The 22,574-nt window shown below is 41.6% G+C and overlaps 1 protein-coding gene across 8 annotated transcripts in view; it reads right to left on the reverse strand.

Moving 5' to 3' along the window:
• The window catches only part of NCALD (neurocalcin delta), a 370,439-nt gene that overhangs the window by 327,034 nt on the left and 20,831 nt on the right, over nt 1-22,574 (reverse strand). The gene's annotated exons all lie outside the window — the stretch shown is intronic.

Consider the following 22,574-nt stretch of genomic DNA (forward strand, 5'->3'; position numbering starts at 1 on the left):
CTCCTTTTTCCCTTTTTTTTTTTTTTTTTAAGATTTTATTTATTCATTTGAGACTGAGAGATACAGAGAGAGGGAGCGTGAGCAGCGGGAGAGGCAGAGGGAGTAGGAGAAGCAACACTCCCCGATGAGCTAGAGCTCGATGCGGGGCTTGATCCCAGGACCTGGAAATCATGACCTGAGCCCAAGACAGATGCTTAATCATCTGAACCACCCAGGTGTCCCAGCACTCCTTTTTTATGAATCCTCCCATTGGCTCAGCCAGCCAGCTAAAATACAGCACACATACCTTAAGCAAGACATCATACTGGTATTTAAAGATGATTCCCTTTTTATCATAAGAAGAAAAATAAAGATAGAACATTGTCATGAGCTGATGTTTATGTTGCCCCCAGATTCCTACATTGAAGTCCTAACCACAAGGTGATGTAACTGGAGGTGGGGCATTTGCAAGGGGATTAGGCTTAGATTCAGTCAGGAGGGTGGAGCCCTTATGATGAGATTTGTACCCTTATATGACAAGAAGAGAGAATCTCTCTCCATGTTCATGCGCCATGCACACACAGAGAAAAGGAGGCCATCTGCAAGCCAGGGAGTGGCTCCCATCAGACAGCAAATCTGCTGGCACCTTAATCTGGGACTTCCCAACCTCCTAAACAGGGAGAAATAGGTATCTGTTGTTTAAGTCACCCATTCTATGGCATTTTGTTATAGTAGCCCCAGCTAAGACAGAAATCATTTCATAAATGTATTGTAAAAATTAAAGAGCTCAGCTGCAAGCCTCTTTACAAGGCACTAGAGAAATGCTCAGCTGGGCATGGCTGGTGCTTTCACCAATACCAAGCCTAATGGAACCCATCCGCTGCCAGACCAATCCTAGAAACAAGAATTTGGTCTGTTGGTGGGAATGTGAGCTAGGAGTTGCCCTAGCTGGTTTGAATCCTATGCAGGATCCTGTGTAGGGGATCCTAACCTAAGGCTTTGCCTTGTAGCAATCACATAACAAAAGGAACAGAGTTGAGGGTTGTATTTAAATGGTCTTCCTAAATCTGACTTCATTACCCACCACTCTGCTCCCTCCTTGAAGACAAGTACTAATGCTGACACAGCTAAGTTAGCTAATTGTAGTCTACCTCTAAGATTGCAAAAAGGAATAAAAAGGCATCAGCATTTGTCCTAAGACACTGTCTCTTTGTGCTTAGTATTTTCAAGTTACAGCCCTTTAGACAGCAGTAATTTGAAGAGTAAAACTCTCTTTGGAGATATGATTGACACAGGAGCTCTCTGTCCCTAACAGAAACAGAAAATTTAAAAGTCTCTTTAAATTGCAGTTTAAAGTCCCCAAGTCCTTCTCCAAATAAAATGGATGCAGAGGATCCACCTCCCTTCAACATCCATTCCAAACGGTCTAAAATATGCAACCTCTATAGAGAAAAAAGAAAGAAAAACATCATTATGTGTTACTTGATATTTGAAATTAATATTTCCTCAGTCACTGCTAGAATCATTGTTTTTCTTTCTGATGGGAAGTATCACTCAAGAAGTCTCCAGCTTAAAAAAAAAATGAGAAAGTTTTCAAGATAACACATGGTTAAATAGAAACCTCTTCTGTTCAGAAGACTTTCTGGCAAAAGAAACAGCGCTCCCTCACAGCAGGGTGCATTTGTAATGGGGCTGCGAATTCATGGGAGCATTTGGCCTGCCTTTGCATCGATGGCTAAGGCCCTTCTACCACAGCTCTGATTTAAATCACTCTGCAGTCCATGGGTGAATAATGCAATAATGGACTCAGACAAAAACAAGAATTACTACTGAGACATGCACATCTCCTCCCCCTATTTCCAAAGAGCAAAAGAAAAATCAATGTATTTCACTCCTTTATTTATTAACAATGATTCTTTTTCTTTTGGTGTATAAGGATCGAAAAAAATAGCTGCAGGAGGCAAGACTCTTAAACAGAAAAAATATACGACCTGAGTGTCTCCCCTATCAGTGAGTTCATAAAGTCTGACTCAACCCTAAAATGGCAACAGCACAACTTTGCCTCTGAAATTGTCTAATTAAACCTACAAACCCAAGCCAAGAAGACACTTTCCTTCAATTGAAACAATCCATGAATAGTATTTCAAACCAGCTCTGAATGGTTTGGACTTAAACACACCATTCTGAAACCCCTTACAAGCCTTCCCATAAGCAGTCACAGCATGATGGCTGCCGTCATGAATATCAAAGGTGTAGCACCCCTGTGGATGGGGACAGGGACCCTTTCCTGTACAGCAGCTTGGATTACAACTGGGTGATTGAACATAAAGCTAATGCTTTCCTCACCCGATCATCACCTCAACAGAGTAACATCCTTATTTTTCATTAAAACAATATGTAATTTACATTGTTATGACTATGAACCCAGACTGCCATGCTTGAAATACTGACTCCAAAGGGTACCAGTTATGTGGCTTTGTACACCATTTTCCGTAATGGTAGGAAGAAAACTGTGTCCACATCCATTTCATGGGTTGCTGTGAGGGTTAAGTGAATGATTATGTGCAAACACTGAAAAGAGTGCCTGGTATAGGATGAGTGCCTTCTAAATGCACAATCAGAATAGATTTCCTTTCTTGTTCATCCTCTTTTCTTTGCCTCACTTTTCATTTACTTAACATTCTATATAACTTTCACTATTATATCCTGAAAACTCCCACAAGTTTCTAAAATTCTTTTCATTGCATTTATTACACGATGTAGTATTCATTGGCCTTCCTCAAAGATAGTTCTCTTGGAGTGCTCCATCCTCCTGTTACAATCTGCCCAGGCTCCATGGCCTGATGTACACTTGAAATCAGGCATTCCCTTCACTTTCTACTATGTGGGTTCTTGACTTGATTCCAAGTCCCATGTCTTCCTCCTTCTTTTTTTTTTTCTTTTAAGATTTTCTTTATTTATTCCTTAGAAACACAGAGAGGCAAAGACAAGGCAGAGGGAGAAGCAGGCTCCCTGCAGGGAACCCGATGTGGGACTCAATCCCAGGACCCCGGGATCACACCCTGAGCCACTGAACCACCCAGGCGTCCCCCTCCTTCTTGATTTATACTCCTTTTTGATGATGTACATCCTCCAGCATATTCCTAGTCAAGATATACAGGAGTTAAGTACCTTCAGTTATGTAATTTTGGAAATGCTTTTCTTCTACCTTTACATTTGCCTGAAGTTCTGCAAAATATAGAATTCTAATTGGAAATAATTTTCCTTCAAAATGTTGAGGGCAATGTTCCAGCAACTGCTAGCTTCCAGTGTTTCTGTTGAAACTTCTAGTTCCAGGAGCACCTGGGTAGCTCAGCGGTTGAGCATCTGCCTTTGGCTCAGGGCATGATCCTGGGGTCCTGGGATCGAGTCCTGCATTGGCATCCCTGCAGGAAGCCTGCTTCTCCCTCTGCCTGTGTCTCTGCCTCTCTCTCTCTCTCTCTCTCTCTCTCTCTCTCTCTGTGTGTGTGTGTGTGTGTGTCTCTCATGAATAAACAAACAAAATCTTTAAAAAAAACAAGTCTAGTCCCCCTTTGATAACTGATTTCTTCTTGTCTCTGATAGTTTCTAAGTTTTTCTTCATTCCTGGTATAAAATTTCATGATGATATGCATCTCTTGTACTGGGCACCCAGCAGGCCCTTTAATCTGGAAATTCATACCCTGTGGGGAATTTTCTTGTTGTTTTTTTCTTTTCTGATCTCTTTCATGTTCTTTTGGAATCCCTATTAGTTGGATGTTGACTTCTTGGACTTTCCTCCCCTGCTAACACTTTTCTCTCCTATTTCCTTCTGTTCTACTTTCTAAGAGTTCTTCAACCTTACTTTCCAACGCTTTATTTTTATTTCTGCTCATAGTTTTAATTTCCAATAACTTCTTTCATTTTATCAAAATCCCTTTCTCGTTTCTAGTTTGAGAGGTACAATAGCCTCTCTTACCTCTCTAGAGATACATAATAACTTATTTTTAATGTTTTCTTCTGTTGCTTGCATTCTTTATTTTTCTTCTAGATTCCTCTTTTTTTATCTTTTTTTTTTTAAGATTTTTATTTTTTTATTCATAGAGACACACACACACAGAGAGAGGCAGAGACACAGGCAGAGGGAGAAGCAGGCTCCATAAGGGAGCCCTACATGGGACTTGATCCTGGGCCTCCAGGATCACACCCCAGGCTGCAGGCGGCACTAAACCGCTGAGCCTCTGGGGCTGCCCTAGATTTCTCTTTTCTCTTCTTCATTTTTATCTCCATTTCTTATATAGAAACTCTCCTCACCTATCTGGTAGGACTTGGCTCTCTGTTCATATTTAAGACAGTCTCAAAAAGATAAATGGAAGTTCAGGGAGAGTGGGTGGAATTTACAGTAAGTGATTGGCAGGAACTTGTCATATTGTTGGGAGGTTTACAGATATCCGTATCTTTGTCTTGGCTAGTCACCTTCCCAAAAAAGATGTTCTTCCATCTTCTGTAGTCCTGTGCATGCACATGTCTTCAGTGGGTGAGGAGGCAGGGAGTCTCATCCTAGATTTTCACTTAACTCAGAGTTTCTTAACCTCAGCTCTATTGACATTTTGGGGCAGATAATTCTTTGTTGTGGGGGCAGTCCTGTGCATTGTAGAATATTTAGCAGAATCTCTGGCATCTACCCACTGGATGCCAGTGACTAATTCCCACCAAGTTGCAACAAGAAAAATGTCTACAAGTATTGCCAAGTATCTGTTGACTTGTCCTATAGTCTGGAAGCTCCCAAGTTCATCCCCTCTAGACATAAACCTATCTGTGCAGAGTGGAGGAAAGATACTTGTCTGGCATCACAAGTGGAGGGAGGGAATCAGCTCCACCTTCAAAGATATCTAGTGCCACCAATATCTGAGCCTGTCTTCACTTTGTAACACAAAGCAGCTTGCTTATTATTGGCTATAGCAGGAGGAGCTAAAACCCAAATCAGTTACCATTAATCCAATTACTTTCCATATCTCAAAATTCTGTTGGCATCTCTTGTATACAGTCATCTCTTCCCTATTCTTTTTGCCCTCATGAGTTAATGCTGTGTAATCCTTTCTCTGACATTTTAGTGGTATTTAGGATGGGGGAGAGTAAACATGCATTATAAATATTGCATTTGGGTATCATGTTTAACCTGAAACCTCTCAAGTCTTTAATTCTCAGATTCTGGTAAATGAAAGTTAACAACTCTCATAGCAGCAAGGAATACATCGCCTATGCATCTTTCATGACTGTGAAAGAGCATACAGGTCTTTGGTGTACATTTTATCAAAATCCCAGTGTTGAGTGTTAGAAAAATATATGAAATCAAAAACATTATACTAAGACCAAAACAAACCAGAACCAGATCTCATCCCAACCCCAGTCTGGTGAAGCTTGAGTTATTTTGAGATTGAGCAATTAGTCTAATCTACCAATAAATCTAATATTATGATCAATAAATTGAATGTAACCACTTTCTCTTTTATATTAAAGATGAAATTCTGTATCTCAGAAAAACACATCAGGAACATCATCAGCCCTCAAAAGTCAAGTGGCCCTCAGAACTACATTTGTCCTCCTATTTCTTTCATGCCCACAACTGCTAGCATCCTGCACCAAGCCACCATTCATCACTTACCTGGACTCCTATTTAGTCTACCTGCACTATTCAATCTAGTCCTGTCTATCCTCTATTACAGTAATCTTTTCAAAGAGCTAATATGTTCATTTCACATGCCCCTCACCCCACACCCCTTAAAAGTCAGTGACTTCTCATTGCTCTTGGGAGGAAAACTGAAATCCTCATTATGCCTAACACATCCCCACAAGGCTAGTCCCTGCCCACTTCTCTAATCGCCTATCCTAATGTGCTTTCTCTAGCTTCTTATGCCCCAGTCACACTAACTAGCCTTTTTCCATGCTCCTCCCACCATTGGCCTTCATCTGTACTATTCTTTCTTTCTGGAATGCCTGGAATTCCTGGAATGCTATTTACCCACACAGCCCCTTCAACCAGTTATTTCCTACCCATCCATCAAATTTCAACTCATCCATAGAGTCAAGAGCCTTCCCTAACTCTATGCCCAGAGTTCCTTTTATTTTACCTAAGATTTGTAATTTTTTGTCATCACATATAAATTCTTCATGTCTCCATGTTCCTCTGCTCCTCTAGCGACTGTAACTAGTAGAGAAGGGACCATGCCTGTCTTACTCATTACTCTGTCCTCAGAGCCTTACCTTGCCAGATATTTAGGAGACACAAACAACTGGCCACTTGTATAAATGAATGACTTCACTAAGTTCCCATGAGTTAAAGAATTACCCTATGTGCTCTAGATGAAAAACTACTTTATAGTTCTTTATGAGTGACTCTTCAGTATGATTGACAATTGTGGTTGGGTAAGAGGAAATGCATTTTTATCATAAAGGGCTTGATCAAATGAGTTGAGAGAGTTGAGCCGGAGATTGTTACATGCCAACATATTCATTCTCTCCTATCTATATTATTGGGTGACAAAGTGTCCCACTAAGAATATTTACATTTCCCTAGCCTCCCTTACAGACCAGTATAGTTAGTGGGATTTAAAAAATAAAACAAAACAAAAATATGGAGAGTAAGGCTTTGAGTATTGATTCAGCTGGGAGTTATCGCTCTATGCCTCTTCTTTTCTCTATCTTTCTACCTGGAGCATAGTTGTGATGGCTCTAGCTCCAGCAGCCATATTGGACTACAAGGCTATCTTTTTTTTTTCCCCCTTTAGCTGTATTGAGATTTAATTGACATATAACACTTCATAAGTTTATGGAGGCTGAGAAAAATCAAGGCCATTCCACCTCAAGTTTAGCATTAGCACAAGTACAGCCATCTTAGGTCCCTGTGAATAAGAGCTAGACTTTACAGGAAAAACTGCAGAATGTCCTCAATGTCCTCGGCAGGGAATCCCATATCAGAAAGACAACAGAGCTCAGAATTTCCCTAGGCAGAGAATCCCATATCAGAAAGACAACAGAGCCCATGCCCGTAGTCCCATATTAGAACAAGAAAGTCCCATATTAGAACAAGAACAGAGCTCAATGCCCTTGAAAGCCCCATATCAGAACAAGAACAGAGCTCAATGCCCTTGAAAGCCCCATATCAGAATGTAAACAGAACTTGAGAAATTCCTCCACCCCTTCTGAAAATCCCCCAGACCAGCCTATAAAAAACCCAGCTGTAACCCACTTCGGGGTCCAAGTCCCTGCTCCACTGTATTGGATATACTTGGACCCAAGCTCGAGCTTGCTAATAAACCCTCGAGCGCTTGCATCAGTGTCGGCTCCTTGGTGGTTTCTCGGATTCGCAGTCTTGGGCACAACACATTCCAAGACCCCTAGCAATGCCTGAGACTGAGGATGGTACCAAGCCCTACATATGCTGTTTTCTCCTGTACGTACATACCTATGATACAGTTTAATTTATAAATTAGGCACAATAAGAGATTAACAACAATAATAAAATAGAATAATTATAATAATACGGGGTAATAGGGACACCTGGGTGGCTCAGTGGTTGAGCATCTGCCTTTGCTCAGGGCATGATCCTGGAGATCCAGGATAGAGTCCCACGTCAGGCTCCCTGCATGGAGCCTGCTTCTCCCTCTGCCTGTGTCTCTGCCTCTCTCTGTGTGTCTCTCATGAATAAATAAATAAAATATTAAAAAAAATAATACGGGGTAATAAAAGTTAGGTGACTGTGGTCTCTCTCAGAATATCTCATGTTCTCACCCTTCTAGTGATGATGTTAGGTGATACAATGCCTACATGAAGAGATGAAGTGACATGAGTGATGAGTGACGTAGGTACTGTGACAAGTCTTACACTACTATTGACTGGCTGACAATTTGATTCATCAGAAGGAGTTTCCTTCTGCGCAGTTGTCCCCAAGGAAACTGAAACCTTGGGAAGCGAAACTGCAGCAAGCAAAACCTCAGCTAAGGGGGGACTCCGGTACTTCTGCCTCCATGTCCTGTACTATTTTCACTACCCCATCCTGCCTTGTGATACTGTGATTTTATAATAGGAAGTAAATGTTTGATCTTCCTCCCAGTTCCTAGCAAGTTGCTCCTAAAACCCTTGGATGTTTTCTAAGTGTTGAGAATGATAGAGATGGTTTTTTTTTTTACGTTAATCAGGTGACTTTTGGAAAGCCTGAAGGTCATCTCAGGATGAGAGCTGATCACCACCAGAGAAATCAACCCTGTGATTAAAGAATTCGAACTCAGTCCCCCTTCAGGCCTCTGGGGAGTAGAAGAGGCTAAAGATTGAGTTCAGTGGCCAAGGACTTACTCAGTCATGCTTCTATAATGAAGCCTCCATAAAAACCAAAAGGATGGGTTCAGAGACCTTCTGGATTCATGAACACATGGAGATGTGGAAAGCATGGAAGCTCGGAGTCCCTTGCCACATACCTTGCCCTATGCATCTCTTCCATCTGGTCATCTCTGAGTTATATTCTTTTATAATAAACTGACAATCTAGTAAGTAAAATGTTTCTCTGAGTTCGGTGAACCACTCTAGCAAATTAATTGAACCCCAGGAAGGGGTTATTGGAACCTCTGATTAATAGCCGGTCAGTCCAATGCACAAATGACAGCTTGGACTTGTGATAGGCATCTGAGTGGTGAGGACAGACTTCGGGACTAAGCTCTGACCCTGTGGAATCAGTCATTATCTCCAGGTAGATAGTGTCAGAAGTGAGTTCATTGCTTGCGGGTGTGGGGAAAAACACACACTAGAGTTGGTATCAGAATTGAAGCCTGAAAGCCAGCAATTATCTTGAATGTGTGGTTGACTTCATCAGGCCCTAATAATGAGCAAACGTTCTTCTTCACAGGATTAATCAGTTAAGAAGTTCTTGTGGATTGAATTATGTCCTCCATAAAGATATGAAAGGATGAAGTCCTAACTCCTAGTATTTGTGAATTCATCATTATTTGGAAATAAGGCCTATGCAGTGAAATAAAATTACGGTCAGGTCATGCTGGACTAGGGAGGGCCCTAGGAAAACCTGAACACAGAAACACATTAAGAGCAGAATATCTCATGAAGCTAGAGACCAAGATTGGAGTGATATGTCCAAAAGCCAAGAATGCAAAGGATTATGGGCAGCCACCAGAAACTGGAAAGAGGCAAGGAAGGATTCTCCCCAGAGCTTTCAGAGGGAGCATCGCCTTGCCGACACCTTGGTTTCAGACTTCTAACCTCCAGAACTATAAGAGAACAAAATTCTGTTGTTTTAAGCCACTCAGCTCATGGTGATTGTTATAGCTGCCCTAGGAAACTAATATGGAGGTTGACCCTGACTTTGTGCTATTTCGGCTTTAGCAGGAACATATATGTGGTTAAAGCATAAAGTTATGTCCATGTCTTGTGATGTAGGAGTGGGGCACCAGTCAGATGGAGGTGGGAATGTGTCTAGTATTTCCTCCTGCACAGTCCAGGAAGGGAGAGATGAAAGGGGACAGATGCGGTGGGGGAGAGGCAGAACCAAGTGTGGTGGGTGGCTTGGACTTAAGAACCAAGCTGGGCCAGTGAGATGTGATCAAATAACAAGTATTCAGGATGGTGATTCAGGAGCCCTCCTTATTGGACCTGAAGACTTGAAGGACCTCATTTTTTCCACTCACCAAGATCAGGGCCACAGAAGGTAAATCAATTTGGCCCTGTGTTTAGTTTTTGAACATCTGTTAGGATTGGACCAGCTAAAACCCAATGAATAGCAGCTGGCTCAACTTTACATTTTGTCTTATGCCAAAGATGCTGTTAGTGGGTTCATTATAGGGTTCAATTAACTGAAGCAAATGCTTAAAATCACTGGGGAGATAATTACTCAAAATGTACACCCTGAAATGTATGAAATTACTAATGATACAAACTCAAGCCAAGAAAATATTCTTTTTAAAATTAAACGAAGGAGGGGATAATGGAACTGAATGGTATCTCAAACTCATTTTTCATTGTTAGGCTTGTTTCATGGTAGAAGTTCTAGACAGTTTCCAGGAAAAAATAAACATTTCAAAGATGATAATTCTAATAGTTATGACATTCTCTTAGACCAGTCACCTTTCAATGAAGCCAGTGAGATGAAATAAATGTTGCCAAAATTTTCCTTTGATTGGGGTGACCAACCCATCCCACTATGCCTGGAAAACTTCTGGATTTGGCCCTTAAGGGCCCACCTTCCAAAAACCCCTCAGTCCTGGGCAAAGTGGTAGTTTGTCACCCTACCTCTAATAAATGAGAAATGGTCATGTGAGCAAGTACCTCAGGGCAGGAGACTGATTCAAAGATCCAAAACATATATTCAAAGAGTAATTGTAGGAATCAGATAGGTCCAAGAGATGAATCCAAAATGAGGCTAACAGGCTGAAGATCAAAGGTCACTTTTCACGTGGACTCACACTGGCTCAGCCATGGGCCCCCTCTTTTCCTATCTATGCTCACAACCCAGGTTATCCCACCCAGTCCAGGATTTAATACCACCCCTAGACTGACAACCCCTAAATCTCTCTCTCTAGCATTCATGCCTCTCCACGTCCATACATTCAACTGGTGACTTAACAACCCCTCTTGGGTCCAACTGGTACTTTAACTTAACATGTATAAATTTGCTGAGCCTGCCATGATAAAGTCCTGCAGTCTGAGTGACTTAAACCACAAATAGTGATTTTCTCACAATTCTGGTGGCTTGAAGTCCAAGACTGCAGTGTCAGTAGGGTTTTTCTTTTAAGACCTTTCCCCTTGACTAGTAGATGGCCAGCTGTCTTCTCTCTCTGTCTTCACATTGTCTTCCATCTGTGTGTGTCTATGTCCTAAACTCTTACAAGAACAGTGGTATTAGATTAGGGCTCTAATCCTTTTGCCTTGTTCCATTACTACTACTGCCCTTTTCAAGGCACTGTCATATCTGGGGTTACAACAAACCTAATGAGTCTCCCTGCTTCAGCTTCTACTCCCTACAATCCATTCTTATCAAAAGTAACCACTGCTTAAATGTAAAAAAAAGGAACATGCTACTTCCCAACCTAAAGCTCATAGATAGATTCCCATTGACCTTAGAACAAATCCAAAACCAATGCCCTGGCCTGCAAGCCCCTGTGTCCTGGGCAGCCTGATATTTAGCACTTCTCTTTTGCCCGCTAGGCTAAACCTAGTGACACACATCAAGCTCACTCCCATCTCTAGGCTTCTGCCCTGCCTGTGCCTCCATCAGGAATGTTCATTCTCCACTATTCTCCTGGCACGTTCCTTTTTGTTATTCACAACTCAATTTATTTATTTATTTATTTTTAATTTTTATTTATTTATGATAGTCACAGAGAGAGAGAGAGAAAGGCAGAGACATAGGCAGAGGGAGAAGCAGGCTCCATGCACCGGGAGCCCGACGTGGGATTCGATCCCGGGTCTCCAGGATAGGCCCTGGGCCAAAGGCAGGAGCCAAACCGCTGCGCCACCCAGGGATCCCCCACAACTCAATTTAAATCCTCTTTCCTCACAGAGATGTTCCCTGACCATCCAACAAAATATGGTACCATTATCATTCTACTCTATATGAGTGGTCATATAATTTTACTTCAGTTAGATTTCTTTCAGAGGTGCCTAATGGCTCAATAGGTTAAGTGTCTGGCTTGGGCTCAGGTCATGATCCCAGAGTCTCCAGATCATGTTCAGCGGGGAGTCTGCTTCTCCTTTGCTCCTCACCCTGCTCATGCTCTCTCTCTCTCCCTCTCTCTCTCAAATAAATAAAATCTTAAAAAAAAAAAAAAAGAATTCTACTTTCAGTTCACTTTATTTCCATTTTCTTGAGAGCAGAATCCTTACCTATCCTCATATTACTAGAGCCTAAAAGAGTGGATGGCACAGAGTAGGTGCTTGGTAAATATTTGTTATTTCTACTGAAACAAATTAGTTGCATGTCCAAGGCAGCGATGCTACCTCTTCTCCAGGGTGAGCTAGGGAAAAGACATGCAAGACACAATGGATTATTCCTCTGGCAACTTCTGAGAAATATTATCACAGCCCTGAGAACATGGGCACAGCTAGAAATCATGGATGTGTAGGGATCTGAGAAAGCTGGCAATTCCCAGATAACTGACCTATGCTTTCTAAGTCTTAACTTACCCAAGTCATAGCTTGACGTGTAATGTCTGAGACATTTCAAAAGGGTTGACTAAGTGTTAGGAACTAAAAGGAACTAGGACAGGGGAAATAAAAGAAAAGCAAACAATGGGCCTGTTTACTACATCTAGCACTCATAGCATACTTGATAGTCTGCCTGTTTCCCAGGATTCTTAGTCACAACCAAGAGGACCCCACACCAAGCTCCAAACCCAAGGGCACTCAAGCAGGAGGTAATATTATTATCTCTTGCTGTTGTGTTTGTGCTCTCTGTGGCTCATCACCTCCACATGTTTACTCCAGAACCATTACTCCCGATAAAGTCAACACACACAGACACTGTTCAACAGAAGGTGAATGAGTTATGAAGGCCAAGGTCAGGAGTTCTGGATGCCTATGTGAGGCTCAATAGAGCTGATTTGTTAGCATCAATTCTCTGACAATAATCAGTAACTTCTTTTCAAATTATCTCCTTATTCTGGGACTGTCACAAATTTCTCCCATCATTTTTACCAGTGAAACCTTGGTCCTTCTGCTCTCTGCCCTGACAGCACCCATCTGATAACCTGACAAAATACAGTCTACAGCCCTGATAGGTACATAAGCTATTATTGTCAAATCTGAAGCTATGACATAATAAATCACCACTGTATCTCTTTGTCTCATTTTCCTTGGACTCTTCCACCCTGAACACAATTCAGAAGGGACTGCAAAAGCTGGGCCACGAAGCAAGCCTCACAGCACAGTTTCAGAGTACGCCATTCGCAGGATGTGAATGGGGCTCCCCACGTAGCCTGAGTAGCACCCTGGCAAAGGCATGTGGCAGAGACAGTACAAGAAGTATAGTCAGCATTTGGGGTACGAATAGGAAGAGCATGAATACATGTAAGAATATCTGCATTAGGACTAGGTCAGAAGAAGCTCAAGAGTGAGAAAGACTAGGATGACCTCTACTTGTCCTTCCACATCCCTGGAGACTGATCTGCGTGTCCTAAACCACTAGGGTTCACTTGCCCTCTGGCTTCTAGATGGATTCAGTCAATGGGAAGCACAGCAGAAGATTGGAGTTCAGGATAAGAGAGAGATCAGAGTATTTGTCCTCTGCATTTCTTCCCCACCAGGGTACAGTTTGGTGTGTCTCTCAGTCCAAGACCTTGGCCCCATCAGGCCTCCCTCTCCTCAGCTACTGCTCTGTTTCCAGAACAATTCTTCCCTTTAGCCCTTTAGGCCTGAGGATTCTCAGAGCTTCCAGTAGCTCCTGGCTCCTGGCATTTACCATCCCTCAATGGTTTCCTTAAACTTGTTGACATCCTATAAATAATTCGTTAACTATACCCTCCTCAATCACTTTTTTTATATGTTCATTTATTTAATGATCATTAATCGAGTCATTCTGTTAAGGCCTTTGTCATACACTGTAAAAGAAATAAAGATGAATAAAACTGGTCCTTCCCTGTGGAGAGTTTTCAGGAACCTTGGTGTCCTGGGCATCTTTCTTCTTCTTCTCACACCAGACCCTTTTCCATCAGACCAGTTCCAAGGAGAAACTCATCCCAAACATTTAACTTTCACCTATATGACTTAAAATGTAAATGTATTAATTAGTTTTAAAATAACATTTTTTTAAAAAGAGGAAAGTCCTTATTGAAAAACAGTAAGTCTATATCAAGATACAGAATTGGTCCTTGAAATATGATTTACTGCTTAAGCCCATTTGAAGTGAAAAATGTGCCCATACACATTAAGACTAGCATGTTCTCTTAAAACTGGAAGCACATTAAAAATAACAAAAAGTAATTATAGCAGTAATTCAGACAATGCTTTGTTGCATTAATGTAAAAACCTAGTTTATGAAACACTCTTAAAGAAATGCAATCCTAAACCTTCTAAGAAAACACCAAAACTGGGAGCTCTAAAATCTTGTACAGTAGGACAACAGCTATGAGGAGAGGACCAGCTTTCTTTTTTTTTTTTTTTTTTTTTTTTTTTTTTTTTTTATTTTATTTATTTATGATCGACAGAGAGGGAGGGAGAGAGAGAGAGAGAGAGAGAGAGACAGAGACACAGGCAGAGGGAGAAGCAGGCTCCATGCACCGGGAGCCCGACGTGGGATTCAATCCCGGGTCTCCAGGATCGCGCCCTGGGCCAAAGGCAGGCGCCAAACCGCTGCGCCACCCAGGGATCCCGAGGACCAGCTTTCATAGAGAAATTAGAAAGATTTGAAATTTGCACCTCAACTGTAAATTCTAACTTTTTCTGTAAGTACTTAGAAACAATTTGTTTCTTAAAGAGTTCAATTTTCTCTATGTAATGCTAAGTGCCCTCTTGATTTCCTAAAGTTACATCCACAACTACATCAGTCCAGAATGGTAAATAAATATCAGCAAGCCAAATTCTAGTCCAGTGTCTATCTAAAGAATCAAAATTCCAAGTCAACATCAAGATTTTGTTCCCATAATTATAACATGGAAGTGCCATATGCCAATGTCAGATAGTGATATTTAGGCTGATGTTATCATTAATAAAAAATCAGAAATAGTGCTCTGTCAAAAAAGAAGAGCAAAAACTTATTTGACCTTTCCATTTAGCACTTAGTGGGGAAAAAAACACACTTTTTCATCTTACTGCAACCCAAAAATCCAGAAATAAAATCGAAATTATTTTTATATTTCCCATTTATCAACACCTACCAGAAAAAAGGTCTCATTAGCTAGCATACGTAGCACACCTAAGCAAGTTGAACAAGCTTCATTCGGATCAAGAAAACCAAATATATTGCAAATTTCTTCCTCAAGCAGGAGCTTTTCATAACTAAATTCAAGACTGAATAAATTACAAGATGGTACTTCCAGATATTTTTGTTAATATGACATTAAGTTTTGAAAATCCCACAATAACCAGTTTTTACAATTTTACAATTTACAATCTAAGTCATTTTTTTTTAATTTTTATTTATTTATGATAGTCACAGAGAGAGAGAGAGAGAGAGAGAGGCAGAGGGAGAAGCAGGCTCCATGCACCGGGAGCCCGATGTGGGATTCGATCCCGGGTCTCCAGGATCGCGCCCTGGGCCAAAGGCAGGCGCCAAACCGCTGTGCCACCCAGGGATCCCAATCTAAGTCATTTTTATGAGATGTCTTGAAGGAGGTTTTTCCAGTGCTTCCCAAAGAAGTCAATTTGTTAAGCAGAAGCCCAGTCCCGGAGGGCTTTGCCCTTGGGAGACCACTGAAAGAAAGTAAAGCTGAAGCTTCAAGAGTATAGCTGGGAAAAATTGCCCCAAACTTGCAAATGCTTCAGGACTCAAACAGTTATATGTGCCCGTGTGTTAATAGTAGCATAACTCCCAGTAGCCAAAAGGGGAACAACCCATGTCCATTGACAGGTAAACGGATAAACAAAATGTGGTATATAGCACAGTGGACTATTATTCAGTCTGAAAAAGGAAAAAGAAATTCTGGCACACGTGGAGGAACCTTGAAGACTTAGTGCTAAGTGAGATATGCCAGAGTCACAAAGGAAAATACTGTAGGACTCCACTTAGGTTGGGCACCTACACGTAGCCACATTCAAACACAGAAAGTGGAATGGTGATTGCCAGGGGCTGGGAGTCGGGGGGGTGATAGGAGGGAATAAGACAGTATTTAACGAGTACAGAGTTTCAGTTGGGAAAGATGAAAATATTTTGGAGATGGCTGGTGGTGATGGTTGCACAATACGTGAATGTTACTTAGTATCACTGAACTGCATACTTAGAAATGGTTAAATGGCACATTTTATGCTATGTATATTTTGCCACCACCCCCAACCCCCAAAAAGCAAATGCTTATAGGAGCAGACAGGCCTGGAGGGTGAGTAAAGCAGGTTGAGGTTTGTAATGGCAGGAAGAGTAGAGATTCTGGCGACGGAGGGTGCGTGTGTCCTCTCTAAAAACAACAGGTGTTGCTCAGCTCACTGACTGTTGTTGTGTAGGAACTGGACCTAGCATTACAGGCAGATATTATGATTTTTCAAGAGAAGTCTGAAATCTACGTTTTTATGAGACATCTGTTTTCTTTTTTCAGTTGGCAACAAATTTTTAAAGTTCCAAAAACACTACAACTGCAGGCCTCCAGCATACAGCTTTTGCTTTAGACAGTGAGTTGACAGCATTTTCTGTAGGCATGAAGGCCACAAGATAGAGAGGAGAAAGCTGAGTTCTGAACAGCATCAGCTGGTGCAGAGGAATCATATCCAGCATGTGTGGCTGGCCTAGCCATTGAATCCAAAGCATCCATGTGTATCACAACCATACCTTATTCTAAGAAGCTACAAATAAGTGAAAACAGGGTGTTTTATGTATGTTTAGTTTTGCTTTTGTGTATCTGAAATGACAGCCTTTAGGATTTTTGCACGTATAATAACAGGCTGCTCATGTATTGGCCAGTTTAACAGATTCTCACATTATTCTCAGATAAGAAATGAACATTCCATGGAAGAAAGGGTGGAATAAAAATGTGAGTGGCATTTATCCAAATCACGTGAAGGACCACTTAGCAGTGTGCACACCCCTAACTCTTGAAAATGGGGCTGTGGGAACCTGAATTTTAAAACAAAATCAATGTTTTAATCTTCTGTCTCACAAAGTTGGGAGACAGGGGTGGTAATTTCAAAATAACAAAACTGAATTAATAAACATTCATTATTCAAATTATTTAAAATAATGTTATTATTTTAAAAATGCAGCTCTGGAACAGAACTGATAGCCCTTAAAATGCATCCTCTGTTCTTCAAAATAACAAATTTTATTTTTTGCGTTTATCCTATTATTCCTATTATATAGATGAAGCCAATGATGTCTCTAGTGGAAAAATGCAATTTGAATTAATTGATTGCTAGGCAGTGATATTCGATTAAATTTAACAAGTGTTTCCTGAGCACCCTTGGTATGTTCAGTGCTGTAATGGGCATAGTAGATAATACGTAAGGATTGTGTCCATCCACTTTTCCCACCATTAACATTCCACCCAAACAACCTAGCTTACATTTCAAATGGGGCAACAAAGAAAGCAAACACGAAACAGTGAGATGGCAGGAGAGAGGAGAAACCACCCAGGAGCTTCCCTTGGGGTTTCACATGTGCTATAATATCCTCAACATTTTGTTGGAAGTCACTTTGCCAGGGCATAAATATTAGAGCTGGAAGAGACACCACAGGGCATTCAGCTATCTTCTGCCTTCAGTAAGTATGGATTTTATCTCTGTTGGACAGATAAGGCATCTGAGGCTTGGGTAAGGGATTTTTCCAAAGCACATGGTAAGTGCGAGAAGGGACCAGAACCCAGATTCCTGCTTCCAGGGCAAGATCCCTCCTACCCCAGTCCACTGCCCATTGCATCACCAGCAGCAAGGACTCTTCACTCATTCAAGACGCATTTAATGAGCATCTTCCTTTAGTGGGACAAGCTCTACCCAGTCCTACGATATGTTTGAGGTTCAGCTTGTCACCTTCTGAGAGTTTTAAGGCAAGAGCAAGGAGGGTGGAGAGAAGAGGCAAGCTCTCTGTTGTCACTAGCATCTCACAATGTCTGCACCTTCCATGGCTCACTATAGGTCCAAGGTCTGCAGCTCTGCAAATTCAGTAATTTGATATTATCAGTTCCCTCAAGGGCGATGAGACCCTAGGGGACTGATTCACACCAGCCAAATGCTGGAGACACCAACCAACACACCAGAAGGCAAATGTATTCACATACAATAAGAAACATACCATTGGCCAGACCAAGATATCCTTTATTCTGCTTTGCAGCACCTTTAGGGAAGCAAAATCAGGAAGAAGAGACTCATTGGAAAATATAGACTCAGAGAAAGAGGACCTTGGTGGACTGGGCTCCAGATAGACACACCCAGCCCCTTTCTCTGCCAGCTAAAATAATACTAATAACTAGCTAATGTGGATGACTTCTCAAATGCCTACACAGGCTGAGCACAGGTCTAACAGTTTAAAATGCATTATCTCATTTAATCTCCCCAACATTATGAAATGGGTCCTGTCATTATTCTCCCTTTAAAGAAATGAAGACTCAGAAGGGTTAACTTTCACATAGGCACACAGCTAGCAAACCACCGTCAGAGTTCAAACTCAGAAAATCAGATCCCAGAGCCCATGCTCCTAACCTTGAAGCTCCCCTGTCTGTAGGGCCCCCAGTCCTGCAGTGCCCATTTCATGTGGTACTGCCTCTGGTGAATCCTTTAAAATGCTCCCTTGAGGGGCACCTGGGTGGCTTAGTGGTTGAGCCTCTGCCTTTGGCTCAGGTCATGATCTCAGGGTACTGGGATCAAGTTCCACATCGGGCTCCCCACAGGGAGCCTGCTTCTCCCTTTGCTTATGTCTCTGCCAATCTCTGTGTCTCTCGTGAATAAATAAATAAAATCTAAATAAATGGATAAATGAACGAATGAATGAATGAAAGAATAAATAAATAGATAAATAAATAAAATGCTTTCTTGACCAGGCATGGCCTTACCTTCCTTGAAGCTCTATTGCTCCTCTGCTTTTGCTGCATTTGTAACTACCATCCCTACCTTCCAGTTCAGGATTTAAGGCAAATCTATTTATATTCATCTCTTCAGGCCACCATAACAGAATACCACTGGCTGGGTGACTTAAACAACAGTTATTTATTTTTTCACAGTTCAATAAGCTGGAAGTTCAAGACCAAGGTGTCATTCGTGTTTTGTTTTGTTTTGTTTTGTTTTTTGCTAGTGACATGTTCTTCCTGGCTTACAGAAGACCATATTTTCACTGTGTCTTCTCATGGCCTTTTTTCTGTGCACATAAAGAGAGAGCTCTCTAGTGTCTCTGCCTCTTTTCCTAAGGATACCATCAGATTAGAGCTCCACCCTTTTTTATGGCCTCACTTAACCATAATTATCTCCCTAAAAGACCCATCTTTAAAGACAGTCACACTGGGGTTTAATGTTCCATATATGAATTTGTGGAGGGTGGAGGGAGGGGGGACACAATTCAGTCCATGGCACCATCTAATAGTGAATTATACTATAAAGAAAACTGTAGGGCAGCCCCGCTGGTGCAGCAGTTTGGCACCACCTGCAGCCTGGGGTGTGATCCTGGAGACCCGGGATGGAGTCCCACATCGGGCTCCCTGCGTGGAGCCTGCTTCTCCCTCTGTCTGTGTCTCTGCCCCTCTCTCTCTGTGTCTATGAATAAAAAAATAAAATCTTAAAAAAAAAAAGAAAACTGTATTATTGAAAGTTTCCAGTGAATGTCTTTAAGGCTTCCATTTGCAAATAATAATACTCATTTCTTGGTTTTATCAGAGGCTTAGCCATGGCAAAGACATATGGTAAATCCCACATTCCTCACTTATATTGGATAATTCATCCTTGAAGGGGCAGAACAATACTGGGGTTCAGCAGAGGTCCATCTAGGCACTACTGATGAGGAAAACCCTCAAGTTCCCAAAGGCAATATTGCAGATTGTTTAAGAGAGTACACTCTGGAGACAGACTTCGGTTGTATTCACTAACAAGCAGTGTGACTTTGGGCCTGTGGGTTACCCTCTCTGAGCATCAGAGGCCTCAGCTTTGCTTTTTAGATCAGCCCTCTGCCTTTGTACAGGGAAAGGATTGATTTTGCTGATCCTGCTGAGGCAATGAAGGGCAGTAAAGAGGTGAGGTGGGTGGTCTAGGGGGTAACTAGATTTCTGCTTAATTAAAAGTAGTGATTTGGAGCACTTGGGTGGCTCAGTTAAGTGTCTGCCTTTGGCTCAGGTCATGATCTCAGGGTCCTGGGATCCAGACCCACATCTCTCTTCCTCTCTGTGATCTCTCTCACTTTTGCTCTCTCTCAAATAAATAAAATCTTTAAAATAAAAATTAAAAATTAAATTAAAATTTGAAAAATAAATATTAAAAATAAATAAAAGTAATGAATCTCCTATATGGCATCATGCCAGGGGGTCCTTCTTGGGATCATTCAAATAACACTCAGTGGGGAACAGTCCTACTGCTAAGAATGGTAATCATTGTTTTAGAATAGCAAAGTATCTGGAGGATACTTTGTATCACAAGACCCTTTTCTTCAGGTTGTGTATGATTTCTCATATTTTGTGACCAAAAGGCATTTTTTGGAATATTCTTGCACATTTGAGAAATTGCCTACTTATGAGTCCTCACCTCCCCAAGACAGAAGTCAGGCATTTGCCTATCCAACCTACCTTGCACCTAAGGTGCAAGCATGTGACCTGGGCTCCACCATCAGCAACATCCATGCAAAAATTCTTTTCAGAAGAGTGGGGTTAAAGAAGGAGGTACTAGAGCACCTGCATGATTCAGTTGGTTAAGTATCTGCCCTTGGCTCACATCAAGATCTTGGGTTCCTGGTATCGGCCCTGCATCAGGTTCCCCACTGAGTGGGGAATCTGCTCATCCTTCTGCCCCTTCTCCCTGCTCATGCACTTGTTCTCTCTCTCTCTCTCTCAGATAAATAAATAAAAATCCTGAAAGAAAGAAAGAAAGAAAGAAAGAAAGAAAGAAAGAGAGAGAGAGAGAGAGAGAGAGAGAGAGAGAGAGAGAGAGAAAGAAAGAAAGAAAGAAAGAAAGAAAGAAAGAAAGAAAGAAAGAAAGAAAGAAAGAAAGAAGATGCCATGTGGAATTCAGTGTGGTGGGGATTGGTGGAATATGGCAGAGAGACACTTGCAGAGGCAATAGTGACAGGATCTCTGGCACCGCATCAGAATGAACTCACTCTCTGGTATGAACAGAGGGACCTATGTTCTTTGGTGGCCACACTAGGGTCTCCACTGGAGCCCTGGTCATATAATTTTGTAGTGTTCCTGGTTGCCTGGACTCCAAGTCTGATTCTGGTCCTCCCAGAAATTCTTGGGGCTCCTTAATATTCTTTAAAATAAAACAAAACAAAACTCCCTTTCTTTGTAAACTAGCCAGAGTGCGCACTGTTGCTTGCAATTAAGAACCTCAAACCTGCATAAAGCCAAATAATAGTAGCATAATTAGATGAAAATTAGGAGAAAAGAAACACATTTTGGCATATGAAGGGGCTTTTTAAATCCTACAAATATAAAATTTTAGGGACGCCTGGGTGGCTCAGTGGTTGAGCATCTGCCTTTGGCCCAGGGCGTGATCCTGGGGTCTTGGGACCAAGTCCCATGTCAGGCTCCCTGCAGGGAGCCTGCCTCTCTCTCTGCCTGTGTCTCTGCCTCTGTGTGTGTGTGTCTCTCATGAATAAATAAATAAAATCTTAAAATATATATATACATAAAATTTTAAATAAGTAAAAGAAATTAAGGCAACTGTCGGCGAAACTTTGGTCAGCAAAAAAAAAGCTAGTTGTTCCAAAGGACAGCTGGTGCCATTGAAGTATATACAGTAAGCAAAGAGATATGACAATTTTGTCAGCACAAAATTATATCTATACACACACACAGACCCTTACCCTCAAAGTAATGTTCAAGCCCTGAGATTTCATAGATTCAACCTTTATCTGTGAGCATGAGGACTTGCAATTTTAACCTCCCCAGCCTTGAAGTTCTTGACTTATGAGATAGTTAAAAACAAAGCAGTTATTTCCCAGTGGGTGTTAAGATCATTGATACATAAATAAGGCAATTTAATCATTACCTAGATAAACTGGGTCTTAAATCCTAGGCTCTGAGAAAGGTTTACATAAAGCCTTTACGTAATTCACCAAAATCATTTCAATGCCAGAATAACTTAGACTTTAAACACAGGGCACCTAACAAAAGCCTTTCAAGTCTTATCCCCATACTTGATAAAAATTAAAGGCTAAGTCATCCTGAAATTTGCTTTCTCAAAAAGATGCATGTCTTAGTAACAATTTCTTTTGGTTTAATAGCATCATCTTTCAGGGTTAATGACCTAACAAACAGAAAATCTAGGCCTTCCCAAACACTTGGATTTCCTAGGGTTTTGGATTCATCACATACAAATAAGATAAGGTCAATGACCCTGACTGTCACCCTGAGTCCTAAAACCTTGGTTATGGGTGTCCTGCTATTTATAATACACCTGAACGTATTCTGAAGTGGACATGGGCTATTTTTGCCTGGATAGCATCCATTCCCATTTCTTTGAGTACTAACATCTCAATTGTCATTGGAGACCATACTCTCCTATTCCCAGTCCATTGCTTTAATAAGGGAGTGGTTTAATCCCTCTCCAGCAGTTGGCAGTGACCCAGGACTGACCAGTTGGCCCGACTGCCATGTTTGATTGAAAAATTGGCATGGGGGATCCCTGGGTGGCGCAGCGGTTTAGCGCCTGCCTTTGGCCCAGGGCACGATCCTGGAGACCCGGGATGGAATCCCACGTCGGGCTCCCGGTGCATGGAGCCTGCTTCTTCCTCTGCCTATGTCTCTGCCTCTCTCTCTCTCTCT

This window comes from Canis lupus, chromosome 14 (assembly GCF_048164855.1).
Source record: "Canis lupus baileyi chromosome 14, mCanLup2.hap1, whole genome shotgun sequence".
Lineage (NCBI taxonomy): Eukaryota > Metazoa > Chordata > Mammalia > Carnivora > Canidae > Canis > Canis lupus.